We start from the raw sequence: 19,422 nt of genomic DNA on the forward strand, positions 1-19,422 counted from the left end.
GCTACAAATGCACAGCAATTTACAATCTGACTTACCAATTAAGGATCTGATGTGTTTTTATGTGTTTAAGTGACAATATTTGTCAGGCTGTTTGTTCAGTGCATTGTCTGCACATGCAGATACACAGGAATTGGTTTAATTAAGGTTAATTGGTGCATAATTAGAGCTGCTGCCAACACAAAAGAATGGCTGCAGACCAGGGAGAGAGTCGATTTCTATCCAGCTCCAAAGGACAAATAGCATCAAGTGGAGATTACATCTGAGTGGTAAAAGCCTAAACTGCTTCATATTTTAGCACTGACTTTTGTAAAACAACATGTCTAACTGCTTGGCAGCATTTTCCCCGGATCACACAGTCTTATCCTGGTAAATGAAGCATTTTTAATGGGAAAAGGTGTTTGCGCTAGTAAATCTTTGCAGCTGGATAGTCTCCTTCTCCAGTGCAGGGGAACCATGCAGGATGCAGTTTGGGGGAGCAAAATACAGGTAAAGGTCGGGGGGAGAAGATACTTTGAAAAAGCAGCTGTGATTTACTGCACAATAAACTCACCTGGGACTGCTGGTCTGGCACAAACCCGGTGGCAGCAGCACTCCAACCTCGGCCACGAAGCTCCCAGGTGATGCCACCAGTGTCTGAAGGACAATTACAGGATGGAATTATCACCCCAGAGCATTTGTTATGTTGCTTTAACCCTCCCTCCCAGGGGCACCCCGTTTTTCAGTACTGAAAGTAAAGCCAAAGCAGTTGTGCCTGGCTGTGAGCTCACCTGCTGCCTCCTTCCTGGCCCCACTTGTAGCTCTTTATGCCCAGGGCTCCCAGTTATCCCAGTTCAGGGGTGCTAGGAGCAACCTCTCTCTCTCGTCCAAGGTGAAAGTGCAGGGGATGAGAGTACTGGGCCCAGTTCTGGGCTCCCCAGTTTAAGAAGGACAAGGACTTACTGGAGGGAATCCAGCAGAGAGCTACACAGATGATGAGGTCTCTTGAGCACCTTTCTTTTGAGGAGAGACTGAGAGAGCTGGGTCTCTTCAGCCTGGAGAAGAGAAGCTGAGGGGGGATCTCATCAATCTTTATAAATATCTCAAGGGTGGGTGTCAAGAGGATGGATCAGACTCTCTTCAGTGGTGGCCAGTGTCAGGATGAGGGGCAATGGGCACAGAATGAAAAACAGTAGGTTCCATCTGAATGTGAGGAGAAACTTCTTTCCTTTGAGGTGCCAGAGCCTGGAACAGGCTGCCCAGTGAGGTTGTGAAGTCTCCTTCTCTGGAGACATTCGAAACCTGCCTGGACACGATCCTATGTAATCTACTCTGGTGAAGCTGCTTTAGCAGGTGGGTTGGACCAGATGATCTCCAGAGGTCCCTTCCAAACCCAACTGTTCTGTGACTCCTGGAGCCCCAGCCTCCAACCCCAGCTGCTGCCATGGGTGCACAGTCTTGGCAGCCTTCGAGAAGGCAAATCTGGCTCTGGAGGTGTGTGGGGCCATGCTGGAGAACAGATTTCAAAATTACGTAAGAAAATGAGAAAGGGATAGTGAAAGATTATAAGATGACGAGAACGAATGGACTGGAAACTAGGTGAAAACTCCTCTAGGTAGTAAATAGGGTCCAACCACTTGGTCCTATGCATGTGTACACTTCTTCAGAAGACCTCAAGACAGCAAATTAAGAAGAGGGAGGGCATTTGCCCCAGTGCACAAAGCAGCTACTTTCTCCGCATTGTTATTTTAGCACTGACAGGACACTGCACCTGCTGAGGGAAACACGATTCTGCTTCCAAGCAAGGAATTGCAGGGATCTGCCCAAACGGCAATTTCCTCCTCCGCTCCCCTTGCCCAAGGAGTTTCCACAAGAAAAAAAGTCTCCAGCTGCCCTAATACAATACTACAAACCGCTCCATCCGCATTGCATACAAATTCCTCCTTGTTACCATGGTGAAAGGAGAAGCAGCAGCTTCTCCAGCCCGATCAGCTCCATCAAACCTCCATCTGCCCTCATGCACATGCTCATCAGCAGGAGGCAAAATGGTCAGCAAGACAAGACTGGAGAGATAGAAAAAAAACAAAACAAAACCAAAAACCAAACCTGTTCTTGGCACAGTCTCTCCATATGTCACCCTGTCCACAGCAGCTCTCGAGAGCCAGGGCAGTCCTGGGGGCGAGCAGCATATGCAGCTGCATCAGGCGCTATTAGAGGCAAGTTATGCTCTTATTATTTTGAGAAAAGCCAGGGAAATGGCTGTACATATTACAGAAAGCTCTGCCAGTCTGAGCAGCAATGTGTGCTGAAAATGAGGTCAGTCCCTCGCAGTCCAGCATTTCCCCAACCCCAAGAAACTCATTTTCAAAGCGTCCATTGTCAAAACAGACTGATTGATTGGGGGGAAAACTTTAGAAACAGCAGAGCCATTTTCCAAGCACAAGTGGTGGACGTTTCTTGATAGGCAGAATGTCTTTTTTTCCCCCCTCATCGGAAAGCGTCCCTCTTTTCCACCTTGGTCACACTCGGGCACAATGGCTGGTTGTGCCAGACCTGCCCCTCTGCTGCTGCAGCCCTTGTGAAGGTCCAGGAGCTTCTCTGAAGAAGAAATACATAGTTCTGTAATTTTAGACCTGCAGGTTGAGGCTTGTTGGCCTAAACCTCTCTCCACTTTGCTTCTGGCTTTGCCACCAAGGGCATGAAACCAGGTGTTTCAACACTGAAGGCATCAGGGCTCCTTTGCTGCCTGATAACATATTTCAGACCAGTCCAACGGAGCGGTCAGCACTTAAACTTGAAAAAATAATACACTGTGAATTGAAAATGAGCAAAGGAATTGGGAAAAGAATTATATGCCTGAGAACACCTCATGTTATACGGGTGGTTTCAAGGTTACTAAGCTGCAAGGAACAATTTAGGAAAAACTTCTGAGGGGTAAAGCAATGAAATCTGAGGGTCGTAGAAATCAAGGGGCTCAGTACAGGCATGAACAGCAAAAGCAGCTTCACTTAAGCTATAGGTAACAGTAACTGTACATGCACAATAACAACCATTGGTTTTGTGTGTTTTATCTTTGTACTGTGATTTTCCAGATTAACCCTGTTCTTTTAAACTCCAAGCAGTTCCCCTGACCGTGGAGTTGCAAAGTGCGAGCACCAAAGTCTCTGGAAAACACTGTGAGAGCACAGAGGCCAGGTCTGGGGTGCCAGCGATGTGGTTCAGCAAAAGCCAAGGAGAACTTCAGGTTAGCAGAGTGAGTTTATCAAACCAAGAGTGCAGCCATCCACACTGCTCAGCCCATCCCCAGATAGCCTTCCAAATGGTCTGACAGCATACAGGATTTAGGATTCCCACAGTACTGCTGTAAGAAACTACTGAGCACCTTGGCAAGTGAGGGATGAGCTTGATTCTCTGATGAGGACCAGGAAAAGTCAGGAAAGGCAGCTTCCCAGAGCTAGGAAAAAAGCGTTAAGTAAAGATGTAAAGAACATAAATTGGCTGCTTCTGAAGAGTTTCCTCCATATGAACCAGATGACAACTTGAGATAAGTCAGCCCAGCTCTACTAGTCAACTGGCTGGTGCCAAGTCTGAACCCAAAAAGACATGAAGTCCCCTCCGCCTGTAACTTAAGGCAACAAAATGTTTTTAACTTCATTCCAACGCAGTATAGAATCCTGGGGAAGGAAGGGCAGCTCAGAGGTCTCACATGTGATGTAGGATCCTCACAGTATGGTTACCATTTCTCTATTATTACTATCATTATTAACTTCAGGATTCAATGGACAACACTGACCAGCTGTGCAGATCATCTCCAACCCTGAAGGCCAGCCTACCTCTGATATGGTTCTAGTGGCTCTGCAATGAGGCCATAGATTACCATCATCAACATTTCAGGAGGTATGAGCATATGTATTCCTGTCAATAAAAGCTTTCTGACCCCTTTTTTTTGTTTCTTAGCAAAGATTTTTGCTCTCAAACTTAGGTTCACAAGTGAACAAGTAATCCCTGGCTGATAGTGAAGTCTATTTGTTGATGCAGAGCATCCTCTTTAAATGTTGCTGACGTATCGGTCGTCCTCTCTATTGATTATAGTAAATAATATACTCCTAGAGAATTTCTAAATACACCACCATAGAAGACTGTTCAGCTCTAATTCTCTGCTTACACAGACTTACTCCAAGCTCATACTAATAATATTCTGAATACCTTCTCTAGAATAGGTCAAACAAGTCTGATTTGAGAATCAGAAACAGCTCATTATACATTTATTATTTGCTTGTTATAGTAGCCTTGCTGAGCTATCAATCCAGTCAGTTATGCAAGGGTTTCTTGCCCATTAGGTGCTTTCACTCTGTTAACATGATGAGCTTTGTTTTCTCATTAATAGGTGTGTTAAAATTAAAATGTACAATATATGGAAAGGTTATTATGTCTTGTATAATGAAACACATGTTAGGCCATAACTCAGGCAGCAGCTAGAAGTCAGTTGCCTATTAAAAGGAAATTGTGCTTCAGTCCATTCCATCAAGGCAGTGTACGTGGGAGAAGGAAAAGAAAATGGGAGCAGGACAAAGAAACGTATAGAAGGGGATGTTTAAGACACAGCTGCATAGATTGTCATTGTCTCTTGGCTTAAACCAAGCAGTGTGAAGAGCTTTTTTTAAGCACTGGTGTCAAAAAGCAAAAACAACTGAAAAAAACCAGGGCCAAAACTCTGCCAATGGCTAACACAAAAAGAGGTAGCAAGCTCCCTTATGCTTCAAAAAATGGGTTATTTTCGAGATGTGGCAGCCTGATTCCTTTTCATCATGAAGCAAAAGTAACTTTGATGCAGCAATTTTCGCCAGATCGCACTATAATGTGCACGGCAGGGTTTTTTCTCCCATACACCTGGATTTCTTGTTTGGGGCTGCTATTTGTTGCTTAGCTACTGGATACTGCCACAGCTGACAAGCGCTGCTTGCCGTGTTGACAAGAAGGAATTGCTTCTTCACGGGGAGAAGGGAGAGGAATTATCTCCTGGAGACACGGAAGGAACAAAGCAGGCAATAATGTGGTGGGAAGGATGGGGTAACATCAAGGGAAGATAATACCGGTACTTCCACCGTTCTAGATTTTGGTTAAAAAGTAATAAACAATTTTGCACCCTGTGAATGTCACCAGTCCCCAACAACAACAAAGAATGATAAACAACAGCACAAAACTGCTGCCAGAAGCGGAACGTCCTTCTGAAGCAGGTCCTGTTTGAGCAAGAAGAGTCCCCACCTCTGGTCATAACAGTCCATTACCATTAATGGTGCTGCGCCAGCTTTTTACCTGTAAGCAAATTTACTTCTGTGCAATGTGCGCTTCTTTCCATATTAATGAAGTAATTGGGTTTTGGAATTATTTTTATTGCTAATTACGTTAGGAGTTTTATGCGCTTCTGGCTTGCTTCAATAAGCATTTAGGAAAAGAGACTTTTAACAGGACATTAAGTAATATGGAGAATTAAACAAACAGCTTAGAGTAATGGAAGATGTTTTAGCTTTACTTTTGAAACAAATTACATTGGGTTGCTGGACGAAATCTCCCGTTTGAGAAAATGAAAGGTCTGCAGGCAGAGGCTGTGCTGATTCATGTGCCCGCTCCTGTGGCTGGCAAGCGAGTGTACATTTGAAAAATCTCTGCTAAAACACAAGCTACAGCCCCTGTCTGCCTCTGCTCTCGCCTGAAGACCACGCTGCTTGTTCCTGCGTTTCACAGTATAGACGGAGAGTGGGAAACTGAAGAGACTGAACTTCTTCAGGCTCTCGTTGTTTCATGGAACCAAATCCAGAAATGCTGTTCCAGTTACTGTCTTGCAAACGCTCTGTATGTGGCGAACGCGCACACCAATCCCTCATTTCGCGAGCTCACACAATGTCCTTATCTAACTGGTGCAAGGACGTGCAAAAATTCGTTTGCATAAAACATATGGTGTACAAAACAGTTTTCACACATCACCAAAAACTTGCACCTTATTTTCCTATTTATTTACTTGGGTATATATTGGCTGAATTCCCTAACGAGGAAAAGTCCAGTATATTTTTCCATTGTTAACAGCACCTGCCCAGACAGAACAGTGCGATCACAGTCCCCTGGTTCAGAATAGGCTGAGGTCTGTAACACACAGAAACCTGCCCTGGAAATGTCTACGTGTCTGCACCTTTGGATCTGGAGCTGCAGCCTGAATACTCTCATTCCAAAGATTCCCAAGTCTCCAGGTTTGTGGACATTTCACTTCCAATTTTTCCTTCCATCTGCCCTCTCCACCTTAAGCTCCAAGTCTGCATTTACTGTCTGATGCCAAAATTGGCATGATAGAAGCTTTCCCCTGGCTCTTGTGGACATATGCTCACACTTCATTTAACCCCTACCTAGCCTTATTTCCCCTAGGGAGTAGAACAATCTTTCCAAGTACAAGCCAGATGAGCCAAATATAAGTTCTATGTGCACAGGTCTCGTGATTTGGTTTCTGGGCAGAGGGTACGTGAATGACCACACGCACAAAAAGCTTTTGATCTGTTTTAGCACACGGGGGGATTTACTGCTGGGTAACGCTTCTACCTCCATAAATCATAAGGCATTTTGCATACAAGAAGACAGAGCCAAACAGAGCTCAACTGACATCGATGAACTGGTCCCCACAGCATTCGGTGTGACTGGGACAGTCCTTTGGTGGCCCTGAAGGGAAGATGACTGACTGAATACTATATACTATCGACTGACTGATAACTGCAGGGGAGAGTCAATGACAGATTTTATTAATGTTTAATTAAGACAGATAGAAGAAGACTTCCCTTGGCTAATTTCTTCCCCTGAACTTGTTCACAGCTTCTCTATTTCAAAGTAAGGAAGACTTAGAAAGGCAAAGCTAGTGTGTTGAGCATTGCAACAAGCTCCATTTGCCCAGAGGAGTTCACATAATCCGAGCTGGGCCTGGAGATTGGCTCTGCAAGGGATCCTGTCCTTGCAAGAAGATAAGGTAGTTGGTGCGCTGCCAGAGCACATTTATTACAGAGAATAAAGTTGAGAACAGCAGCTCTGCCTGGCCAACTGCCCAAACCACTCCAGAGCAGGCAGGTCGCGCTCACAGGCTTCATCGGAATAGCACCAAAATATGAGCTGCTATTCACGGCTGCTTTGCCCTCTCGTTTCCAGCAAGGTGCTGATTCCTGTGCGTACACCAGGAGGCAAAGAGAGACAGAAAATATTTAAACGGTCAGGCAAGCAAAAAGGTCTCCTGTCCAAAACTGCACATCCTTCTTGCTGCTGCCCACACAATTCCATGTGCAGCTGATACTTTTGTGACGGGGACATTTATTTGGTGTTATAGACTGACCCAGTCACTATGTCCATTGTTATCTCTGAGAATTGAAGAAGTAAAAAGAGAAAAAAAATGTAAAAAAAGAGTAATAGTGTTGCATTTCTTGGGCTGGCTGACATGCCAATGTCTGCCGAGTGACTTTAGGGATTCACCTTCAAAACTCTGAGATTTGTGCTTGAGCTGCCTAGAAGCTGCCTGACTTAGAGCAGAGGATAGAAGCATAGAATCATTTAGGTTGGAAAAGACCTTTAAGTTCATTGAGTGCAACTGTTAAGCTCACACTGCAAAGTCCATCACTAAACCATGTCCCTAAGAACTTAATCTACACGTCTTTTAAACCCCTCCAGGGATGGTGACTCCACCACTTCCCTGGGCAGTGCCTGACAAACCTTTCCATGAAGTAATTTTCCCGCATATCCAATCTGAACCTCCCCTGGTGCAACATGAGGCCATTTCCTCTTGTCCTATCACTTGTTTACTTGGGAGACCAATCCCTCCATGCTACAACCTCCTTTCAGGTAATTGTAGACAGTGATAAGGTCTCCTCTCAGCCTCCTTTTCTCCAGGCTAAACAAGCCCAGGTCCTTCTATCGCTCCTCATAAGACCAGTAAGTCCTCATGGACTGGTGGAGTCCAAAACCTGGCAGAAACCTCTAGGCAATGCTGCAATAAATTTTATAGAACCAACAGTGCAGATTCCTATATATTGTGCACGCACTGAATTTAATAAAGACAAACCAGAGACATTTTCAGGGCAAAATATCAATCAGTGGCACGGCGCCCGTGTAACCCAGGCCACAAGCAGCGTGTGTTACGCCAACAAGCCCACCCCAGAACAAAGGCAGCCACACGCAGGGAGGCGAGCCCTTCCTCCAGGAGCACCACGCAGTGCACGGTATCATGTCCTAAGTAAACACTGTGCTCCCCAAAAATCAGTTCCACGTGTCGGGAATGAAGCAGAGAGACCAGTTACCACAACTTCTTTCCAAGGGTTACGTTAAGAGAGAAACAAAAATAAAGATGTCTACAAGGGAACATTTGCTCTCACGCTGCAAACAACATTATCCATACTTGGAAGGCCAGGTGTGGCCACACCAGCTGATGGATCGGCCACAAAAGGATGGAGGAGGCACCAGCCACATGAAGGAATTCACTTCACTTTCCTTGAGAGCAACTGTAATGATTGTTTTTCTTAAAAGGAAAGCATGCAAATGAAAACCAAATTGAAAAGTATCATAGAAATTACTACTGAATCTGAAGATGCCACTGTATGTCTCCCTAATCCTTCACCTAGAGCTTAGTTTCTGCAATTATTAACTTTCAAAACTGGAGTGCAAACTAAATGTTTTGCTTTGGAGGGAGGGGAGCTAAATTAAAACAGAGGTCATTTCTTAAATAAAAGGACATTTCACTTAATGGAAATAGAAAATTTCCTTTTGTTAATGTGAAATGCTACTTAGGTTTTGTTATTTCCCCAGGTACTGGCAGTCAGAGAGAGCAGCAGATATCCAAGGCTCAACTCCAGGTCTACGTCTGTAGTAACCAAGAGACAACTGAACCTGTGATTTCCATGTTCAGTTGACTGCATGGCTGCTCACTTCTGGGAGGTGATTTGCTGCTGGCTGGTGTTATTACATGTAATTATGAGGTTAGTATAACTGAATATACATGCTTGTAATTCCAGATGTTAGGAGTTTGGGATTATTTTCTACAAATCGTTGTGGCTTGGAGCCCTATACACTGTCATAATTTATGTTATTATTTTTCTTAACACACAGTCATTACTCAGCTCTGATGAAACTACATAAGAAAAAGATCATCTCAGTAAAGCTGATAAGAAATTAGACCTGCTCCTGTTCAAAGACAACTGACATCTTGTTCCAGGCATGAATGAATAGGACTGACAATGGAACATAAAGTCATTTGCCATAACCAAACGCTCTCCAAAGGGAGAATATAATCCATGAGGAAGAATATGTAGCAGATTTCTCCAAGTAACCATAAAACTAGACGGCTGGCAAACACTTATCTGAAGAGCTTCTCCTCACACTGTTTCCATTACTCTCTCTGGTTAGACAAGAAATACCACGAGACAACATGTTCTCTGGGAAAACCTGAAGGTCTTAAACCATGTGTCAGTAGCATTCATAGAGATGGAGGGTTGCTCTGCCATTTGGTAGATGTTGATGCTTTTTCAAAGATTTTGGTTTGGTTGCTGTTTGACTTTTTGAATTACACACAAAAACTAGGATGGTAACTTGCTCCTGTACTAAGGCACTCACAGAAAAAGCTGAGATACTGTTATTTAAGGTGTTAAATTGTTATTTTTCATTTTTGTGTTCTCATCTGTATGAGGCAGAATATAACCCAACATACCTGAACCTCAGCAAAGAGGTTCACATCACATCCCTCCCTTTTCTTTGCAAATTGCGTTTTGAAAACCAAATGATGGACCATCAATTCACACCAGGGGTACTGAGCTCTTCCACGGTGCCCAGGGAAAGCGTGTGAACTTCTCCTACACTTCCTCCAAAACACGTTCTCCATCTTCACTAACAACAAGAGCAATGGACTGAAGTTCAGCTTCACCTCTTGGGTGATGGTGTGGCTCAACGCCTTTAGGTGCTACTTTTAAGTCTCATTTTCATATCAAGCATTCATACCTCATTTATTGGGTAATGTAGGTTGAAAAGTTTAGAAAATAAAGTATTCTTTTTCATGGGACTGAAAACCAATAAATGTCCAGCTATTTTTAAGCTCTTCTGGAACAAATTAATTTCCAGAAGTTTGACTGGCAAAACCCAGCCAATTTGCACCTAAAAATCTTTCACTTGCTTTCATTCCACTCTGAGAACTGCAGTAGAAATTCAAGGTTGCCTGATGTACGAGTCTTTTTTTGCCACTGCGTGTATTTACAGAATATGAAGCATAAAAGAACCAGGACTGAAGCTTCTTTTTTCCCCTTAATAACTGTATAATATTGTCATTCAGCCTCACAGCAGGGATGCAAAACCCTCCTTTGAATGACTGGCATGTCAGTAACTCAGTTACCACATGCTGCATTCTGAAAGAAAAAATACCCTCCAAAACCCAAAGGGTACATTTCCTTTAATGTGGACAACACTTCCAGACCCTTATTTCAGTGACAGATTAAGTCACTTGTGCGATGAACTCTGACACGAGTGTTAAAACCTCGCTCCTTGTTTTCCATATGCTTGTTTGCTCACTCTGCCACCGATGTTGATGACAGTATCCAAATATCTTGAAGCATTAGAGAGCATCTTAGCCACATAGGACTGCTTCTCCTTTCAAAACATCTTTCCACATGCTATCAGATAAGCCTGGCCAGGTTTTGCTCTCACTGTGCTTGGACTGGGGACAGCTGGAAGATGGGGAGTCACACAGCAAAGTGCACGCAGAGCGTATCCACCCATCACGGGATTGAAACCACATCTGTAAATCACAGTCGCTTTTAATAAGCTCTTGAAAAATTAAACCCTAAGCATTCTGTCTGCTGGAGGGAGCTGTACCTCCCACTAGCAAAAGAGCAATGTGCCGTCTTTTCCCCTGCCAAGGTACGAGGAGACAAGATGACTCCTGAATGTACTACATAGCACAAAGAAAACCGTAAATCTTTTCACACACAGCAACCACACCAAGACTCACACAAACTGGAAGAACAGCTCCACTGTTTCTTCTCTTATTTTCCAGAGAGTTGTTGCTCAAAATATTTTCCTTTTGATGTATCGGCATAGACTACAGGCAGACGAGCTGCTGACCACAAGGGTATAAACACAGAGTTTCGCTGTTAACCGCTCACCCTGCGTTTGCTCCAGATCCACAAAGATGTGCAGCTCCAAAGCTGAACTTGGGGTGAGCGGTTCAAACAAATCCCAAATCTCCAAGCTGAATTCAGTCAAACCGCTCAGTTTCATCTTCCATATCAAAAGTATACATAACTATGAAGACAAAGGTACAGACGAGCCCTGATGTACTCAGAAGGCTGCTGAACTTTAGTCTACACCTGGAGACAATTCTCCTTTGCTTAGATCTACTTGGGAATTAAAAAACATTAATAAAGCAGTGACTGCATAGAGTTGCTTTTTGCAAACAGATTAATATATCAGCATTTCCCCAATAACTAATTTTATTGCTTTTGTGGCACTTGCTACTACAGTGTGGAAAATGAAATACGTACTATTCAAAAAACTGAAATCATCTTGGTCACACGCCATGCAATACATTCACCTACTAAAATTAGCAGTAGGTAAGGAATTATTTTAAAGGGGAAAAAAAATACTTAGAAATGCTTTCCCACGAAACCTGCTGTGCAGCCACAGACCTGAACTTCAAATTTGTTGCAGACCTCAAACCACGTTGGTGTTCCAACTATTGTATCAAATTCGGCTGCAAACACTTCTTGCAGCCAGATGCAAATGCAAAACCTGCGTCAGAAGACATGGTACAGCCTTGTGTCCTTTAACTAGATAGTTTTCCCTCCTACAAAAAGCACCTGAACAGAGGGGAAACAGTCTCAGGCCCCACTGTGCTCACAGGGATGGGGATAACCTCTCTGTGCCCATTGAGAGGGATTTTTTTGGGGGGCAAGTTGCTTCACCTCTCCGCTTCTTCTGGTGTTAAAACAAGGTGAGCGAGCCCGAGGTCCTTCTGTAAGGACTGCATTGAATTCTGACTTCAAAACCAAGTAACATCACTGGACTTTCTGTATACTTCAAGTTATTTCATAACTTGAAGTAATTTTCCTTACATCAAATACGTATTTCTTTTTGAAGGAAGTAGCTTGTAGAACATTCTGGCTGCATGGAAGGGAAAAGATACACAGATCCACAGCTGCTTTACTGCTGGGCTGGTAGCTCTGCGGCAGATTTGGGTAGGGCAAGCACTCTTTTGCTGTGTTTGTTCCAGTCTCCTGTTAGCAAGAGAAATACCTCTCAGAGGTGAAATGACACAGCAGGTTTGGTGTAATTTAGACTTCCTTAGGCAAATATTCATTTATCACATAAGGATGGTCAATAAACATTTTAATTACGGTTGGCACGTCGCTAAATGCAGAGTATCAGAATGTTCCTCAGAATAAAAGCACACAAAATTCACCTGTATGACCTGGAGAGAGCTTTGCTAACTGCCCCACATGCATTAAAGGAAGGGATGATATTGCATTAGCTTTGTTTTGTTTTTATTTTTTATTAAATATATGAAATCAGATTTTCTCATCTAAAGGCCATGGATCATCCAGAACACCCAAAGCACCAAAATAACGAATTTTACCTTCCGTTTGCTGGCCATCTGGAAAAGAGCAGAGCACCCAGAAAAGATCCCTCAGCAAAATCTCAGTAGCTACTGCTTTCAGCCCCGTGCTGGGGCACTGACCTCAGCTGGTTACAAACCCACCAGCCAGGTGCCTGACCAGAGCTTTTCCCACCAGACTTTCTAATTAAAATTAAAGGAAAAAGAAGACTAATTCAGCAAAAGCAGAACATCACAGATGCAATGCTTATCACAGTACAAGAAATGCTGAGTACATACTTGTGCTGCTGGCTCCTCTGGGCTCACCATGCTGCTGAAGTCCTTTGTCACTGGCAATTAGGTTAACCTCTGTGCCTCAGTTTCCCCACCTGTGAAAAAGAGGTAACATTTCTCCCATAAGGGTTGTGAAGAACCAGGCAGGAAAGGAGAAAAGATGCTCAGATGCAATAACATAGTCAACCCAGAAATGCTCAGGCAAAATCCCTGCTGTACCTGTCCTGCAACCTGGACCCAGCTGGGCTCAACCCCAAATGATGGGAGCCTAACAAAGACAGGCAGCTGCTGCTCCTGAGGCTTTTCAGTCCTCATGGCCTTTCCTGGTGTCCATGAGCAGAGATGTAATAGATACTCTCCAGTGTTTACGCTGCTAATCGCTCCAACTTCTTCATAGGTGCTCTCTTAGCACGACAAAATGTTAAATAAAATTTGTGACTCCCTCTGAAAAGCCCAAGGTCCAGTGGCCCCATTTCCATCACACTCCTCACACAGAGGCCTGAGCTGCTTGTTGGCCATTGCAGCTGTTTAGAGAGTGAGGATTTTCTGTAAAATGCTGCCCGGTGGGTCTGTCATAGCTCTGCTGCTTCCTGCACCTCTGAAGCCCAAACTCCAGCCCCATCCGATGGGTTTTAACATGCTGCTGCTGTGAGCTGCTCTAATGCTGTAAAAAGTCTGGGGTCTGCTGAGCTGGGCCCAGCAAAGTCACATTTTTGTCTGTTAACATGTGAGAGAAAATAGTGTAGGCAATGCCTTTGCTAAATGGACTAGACATATTAACGTGTTCGATATATGGTGAACAAAAGTGGCTAAAATTGAAGGTCTGTCATTTCTTTTTCATTACAAAATGCACAGTTAGAGCTTTATTTGTCAGCTGCAAATAGCTGGAAGTTGGCAACACAATGTCCAACAAAAAGTGCATTTTTATTTTCTGAACCTTTTCTTTTTGGTGCCTATTTTTGTAATACACACACATAAAGAAACCGGTCTGCTGTTAGAGATGATTTCGCCATCCTTATGTAATGGAGAAGAGCCAAGAGCCGGTATTTAAAGGTGAACTGTCTCAGTAGTGCAGGCTCATGGCTGACCCCTTGATGATTTTAACACAGCTTTAGGAGTGTGAAAATGGAGCTACGGGCTAAACCTATGCTGTCAGAGGAAAAGAGCAATGAATCCCTCCTCGATTTATACACATGGTGGCTAGACATGGCATTTTTTTTTTCCTTTGATTTTACAGCACTGTCTTTGCTGAAATGACAAGCTGTTCTGTGGAAATTACACGCACCCAGCGCAGCCGTCTGTCTGTCCAGGGCACTGAACTTCGCAGCGGGATTTTCAGCTGCAATGGTACCTGCACAAATCTGACACGTGAAATGGTTGGGTAGGAGGTAAGTGTCAAAAAATGTTAAAAAAAAAACGTTTATGGCAGAAAGCACCAAGGCAAATCATGAGTCTGACTTTGCTGTTCCTCTTACCTTAGACAACCTCTGTCCTCTAGTGGAAAACCTCTCCCCAAAACCTGGATTTCAGCCTGATTGTGAATAGCTCCTCACTCTTCTCTATCACAGATATACATATATATTTTTCTTTTTTCCTCCCATTTACTAGATCTTTTTGATGCTTTTTCACATATGGAGTCTGTTTTCCAGTTGCTATGGCCATGGGCAGTCAGAGAACCAGGGTTCCCAGGAACCAAACTAAAATGTGGTTGGTGATATCTTAGCATAGTGTTTCAAAGGAACTGTTCTGACTAATAGACTGCACAGGCTCTGACATAAAGTTCAGATGTCAAACTTCAAGGCTGGCTGCAAATAGTTGGAATTTGGTCAAAGGCAGGTTTTTCCTTCAGGATTTCCTCAGTCTGTCCAGGCTGGTGAGAAATCTGCAGTCAATTTAAGATGGTCATCATACTCAAAACTAAAAAATAAAAGAAAATGTCACAGAAGATAGTGATTTTCGCTCTTTCCTGACAATTTCTTTGATGTTCCTCCAGGAGGGAGGTGTACTGGACCGTTCTGCCCAAACGTCCATTTGCCAGGAACTTCAATCACCTTCACAAGCCCTGTCTGAGATCTGGAGACTGTTCCCTGGCAGCAGATTCGGGGCTGGGGTAGATTTTCTCAAGGAAGTTCATTTTGACATTAAAACACCTCAATTGAACCCAAGGACTGTTTTGTGAGCTGTGACCAAAATATGCCAAAAGAAGACACAGGATAGAGGGACACAACAGGAGTGTTGCAGCGCAGCCTCGGGGTACAAGGGAATTGGCAGTCAGGAATGGACACAAGGGTATTTTACATCCAATTCCTTGTTTTTGAAGATAACCAGCTTCAGAGGATGATCAAAGACACTTTCCTAAGGCAAAGCAAACACATCCCCACCACAGTTTACCCTAACGCCCAACTGTAAAAGCTTGGGACAATCCAACAGCCCTGCTGATTTGTATATTTTCCCTTAAATATGATAAGGCTGTACTGAAGGTGAATGGAACTCTTCAGTCTGATATTGCATTCACTGGAAAACGCTGATTTACTTCGGTTGAAACAACACACAAGCCCATACCAAATTCTTTAGTTAGGAAAAAGGCACACAACAATCGGGTGGGAGAGACCCTACATTCTTGAAATGAAACACTGACTGCTGTTCTGAAACCATTTCACCTTGAGGTTCACCTCAGTCTAATTTTAAAAGAGGAAAAGACCCTCACCACCTCATTCCCAAATTCCTTAAACTTTCAGTTTAAAGCAAGACAAGCAAAAGCCATTTGTGGACTTTTGTTTTAGACATTTTCAGTCTTAACACTGTCCAGCAGCAATGAGTTCCACAGCTGAATTGCATGCAAGTTAAGAAAGGATTCTCTGCCCTTCCAAGAACCTGCCTTGAACTTCAAAGCTCGTTTCCCCAGTGTAGTTAAACAGAGTCAGCTTGCAAGGGAGTATCTGTGCTCATCATTTAGCTCAAGGTGCATAGTAAAATGTAGGAGTTCAAATTTATTTGTTTCTGTGGGTCTGTGCTTTAGACAGCTGGCAAAACCTCTGATTATACTCTCTGTTTGCATAAATTGAAATTTAACCCCCAGCTCAATCTCAGAGCCTCAGTATGAGGCAGGGAGCGCATCCATCTGACCAACAAAATCCCCTTATTGCGATCTGCATTGTGCCAAAAAGTTAAATATTTTCCAGTGAACAGCAGCTCAGAAATAATTACTTTATACTGTTAGTCGCTCTACTTGGGTGCATTTTCTGCTCATTTCCTTCTGCTGTTTGAATGCCTCTGATTTGCCGTGGTCTGGATACGACCTCGGGAGCAGCGGGCACCTTGCAAGCTGTTTGCGCAAAGCTGAATTTGGATGTCAGCAATTTGTTATTGTTACCTCCTGCTGCATGATAGGGATGTTTTCTGCAGAGCCACAGCTCAGTAATCTCTCACTGCATGTACCTCAGATTAAAAGAAAATAAATCTCCTGTCTCTAAAGACTGCCAGGCAAGCAAGCATAAGGAGATACCAATCAGCTTGGTCTCTAGAGATAAACTAAATAATTACCTGATGGCTATTAGTAGCTTATTAACACAAATCTAATTTTATCATTGCAGGTGGAATTTTGTACTAAAACGTTTGATGAGCAATGACCAAGGTTTCACTCCCTGCCATGGTAAGCTGGAACATCCTTGAGATAGCGTAGCAGTCAAAGCACAAAAACTCCTGACACGTGACAAGGTAAAAGAGAACTGTGGGAAGCACGTGTAAAGAAGGCAATTGGTTCTATATATGCACAGACATTTGCTTCCAGAAGCCCAGAGCAGAGCATCCACTCCAGGAAGCGTGAGCTAACACAATACTCCTGAGGCATTCTTTTGCATGAAAGGAAATATATATACATATACACACACACATATGTGTATATGTACTTTTTTTTCCTTTTCTTTTTAAGTTACAAGAATGATTTCCCATCTTCAGCCATTTAGGGGGAAACCCTCCCTGTGACTCAGGACAGAAGGGCTCCCTGCTTTCTAATCCTCACAGCTTTTTGGGTTTTCCATGAAAGCTGCAGGAGCCAGAGCTCAGCACAGCCTGACCTGGACCAGCCCCTTCCTCACGTCCTCACATCCCCACGAAATGCATTTTTATTTAGTGCAAATAGGTAAAATATTTAAGCTTTGAAATAACTAATTACTCTCTTTTTGAAATATTCCTAAGGACAATTTCAAAGAAAATGATTGAGGATTGCTGATAGCTCCATATATTTTTAGATAACAAGGAGGAAAGCAGGGAGGCTTTGAAGAGGGTGCCTGTGGCAGGCTGAGCAGGAGCCTGCCAGAAAGTGTCACGTCCCTGCCACCTTGTGACAAATCGCTACAACTGCAAAACCCCAAAGACTGCAAGCCCTGGAGCTTTGGGATGGACCTGGTTCTCCTCCAGGATGCCCTGAAGGAAACACAAGGGCAGGTGTCCACGCCCAAGGGTTCTCGCAGAGCCCAAAGCAGGGATGAAGTCACTGGGGTGACGTTTGGGGACCGGACCCTCTCTACGGGTGACAGTGGCTTGTCTTCTCCCCACACCCGAGGTCTATCCCAAGCCCTGTTTGGCCAACATCCAGGTGTTGTGTCAGGGGCTGAGGTTTTTTAGAAGATCTCTGGGATGCCTGGATGAGAGCAGAAAATCTCCAGCCACAGGAACAGGACCTCAGGATTTCCCACACTGAGGCAGTGGTCCTCACCGGAGAGCACAGACATGGTTTTTCGGTGGTTGGCTCTGCTTTTCCTGCTAGACAGAACTCTGCAGAGTGCTTCAAACTTGGCTGTTTAAATGGGGGGAAAAATAGGTTGGCCAAGTTTTTTATCCAGATGTTTGTGTCTGCTTTGCCTCTTCCTGACTTCCTTGTCCTAAGAAAACAGCTGCCTTTGGCCTTCTAAGGGGAACTTTTATGTAATGCTTAAAAAAACCCCCAACAAAACAGTGTCTTATTTTTAAAGCCTCAGCCAAGGAGACACGTTATCACAGCTTCTCCATCCCCACTGCATGCAGAGCTGTGGCACCAGGCCAGCGCTGCTCCTCCTCTGCTTCATCCCTGAATCTGCCAGGAGAACTCAACGTTACTTTGGTTTTCCACTGTGCTGGTTTTCCTGCAGAAGATCTTTTGGTGCCATTAGCCCTCGATGGAAAGGGTGTCCTTGCCTCACACGCCGTGTGACAGGTTACACAAGCTGCAGCAGCATCGCTCCAGCTGGGCAGGGGTTTCTTCTTCCACTGGTGGCCAGCTGTCCCTGAGGAAATCCAGCTTTTTGGTGCTGGTGGCTGCACACATGCTGGGGAGAAGCCATCACAGTCACATGAAGCTTGCGTATCATTTTCCAACAGTATTTAGGCCCCTCACTTGGGTCCCACTGAACCTGACAGAGCTGGTCATACACACAGATTTGTTCCTCTGATGCTGTAAAGGATGAGTGGTCACCAGTCTGAAATACATTTGCTTTACAGAGATGGAAACACCTGAAAGAAGAGCTTTTCATTGCAAGAGTTTTCTAATTGTAACTGCAGGCTACAAAATTTCAGTGCAGGGAAACAGAGCCATCAAAAGCATGCTTGGCTAAGTGTGCAGCCAAAAATTATGATGACCACAGCCAACTATTTAGGTAAAGTAGGTGACAACCAGTGTTCCTTGGCAAGCTCACCAGTGGTTCCACAGGACATCAACAAGGCCATCGTGAATATAGCAGAAGAAGGGGACTGGAAAATTTCAGGGACAAGTGAAAATTCACTTGAAAGAATTTACTCCGCTCAACAGGGTGATGCTCAGCTTTCCATAGATTGACTGTAACAGATTGGTTTCTCCATCAATAAGAAGACAAAATGTGTGGTTATTTAGTCCTAAAAGTAATCAGCTAAGTAAAGGAAGAAAGAGGAAAGCAAAGAGGTTCACCATCATTGCTAATATAAGAACAAGGAGTGGTCATGGCATCAGAAGCCAAAACAACAAAAAGAGACTGTTATTCATGAAATGTCTTGTGGGCCCATGGAAGTCATTGCTGGAGGATGGTGTGGATGCAAACAGCTTACATTGGCTCAAAAGCATGTAGAGAAGAAATACTCTAAGCATTGCTAAAAATATAAAACTGCAACCTCATCAGGAAATTCTTGACTGAAAAATACCTATACAAAAAGCCAGTAGTATCTTATAAACTTGCACTTTTCTTTCTTTCAGGCATCGTTTTAGATACCCTTTAAAGTTTTAAAAATAGTCATTCAAAATAATATTAAGTAGATTTAAAAGCAGTGTTTTTACACTATTGCAGAAATAAGAATTGCCAGCAGTGAGGCCATGTCAGTCTTTATGGAGCAGAGCCACAGAAACCTGCAACAGGAATTTGATAAGTCACTTCACAGTGAGCACAAACTTCCACGTCAGTTGGCAATTCGGCTCCTCTGCATCAGAAACCTAACTAGGACAAGCCAACCGCGGGCATCACGAATGGCGAGATAATAAGAGACACATTGAGGACATGCCTTAAGAATATCGCCAATACAACCTCCACATCAAGCAAATAGTATGGGCGGAA

General features: G+C 43.8%; 1 long non-coding RNA gene across 1 annotated transcript; it reads left to right on the plus strand.

Annotated features, from left to right (window-relative positions):
• The first annotated feature begins 2,146 nt into the window (after positions 1-2,146).
• Positions 2,147-3,919, plus strand: LOC135579218 (uncharacterized). Its single transcript, XR_010471927.1, has 2 exons — positions 2,147-3,220; positions 3,749-3,919. It is a non-coding gene; the product is annotated as an uncharacterized LOC135579218 (long non-coding RNA).
• The last annotated feature ends 15,503 nt before the right edge of the window (positions 3,920-19,422 follow it).

This window comes from Columba livia, chromosome 3 (genome assembly GCF_036013475.1).
Source record: "Columba livia isolate bColLiv1 breed racing homer chromosome 3, bColLiv1.pat.W.v2, whole genome shotgun sequence".
Classification (NCBI taxonomy): domain Eukaryota; kingdom Metazoa; phylum Chordata; class Aves; order Columbiformes; family Columbidae; genus Columba; species Columba livia.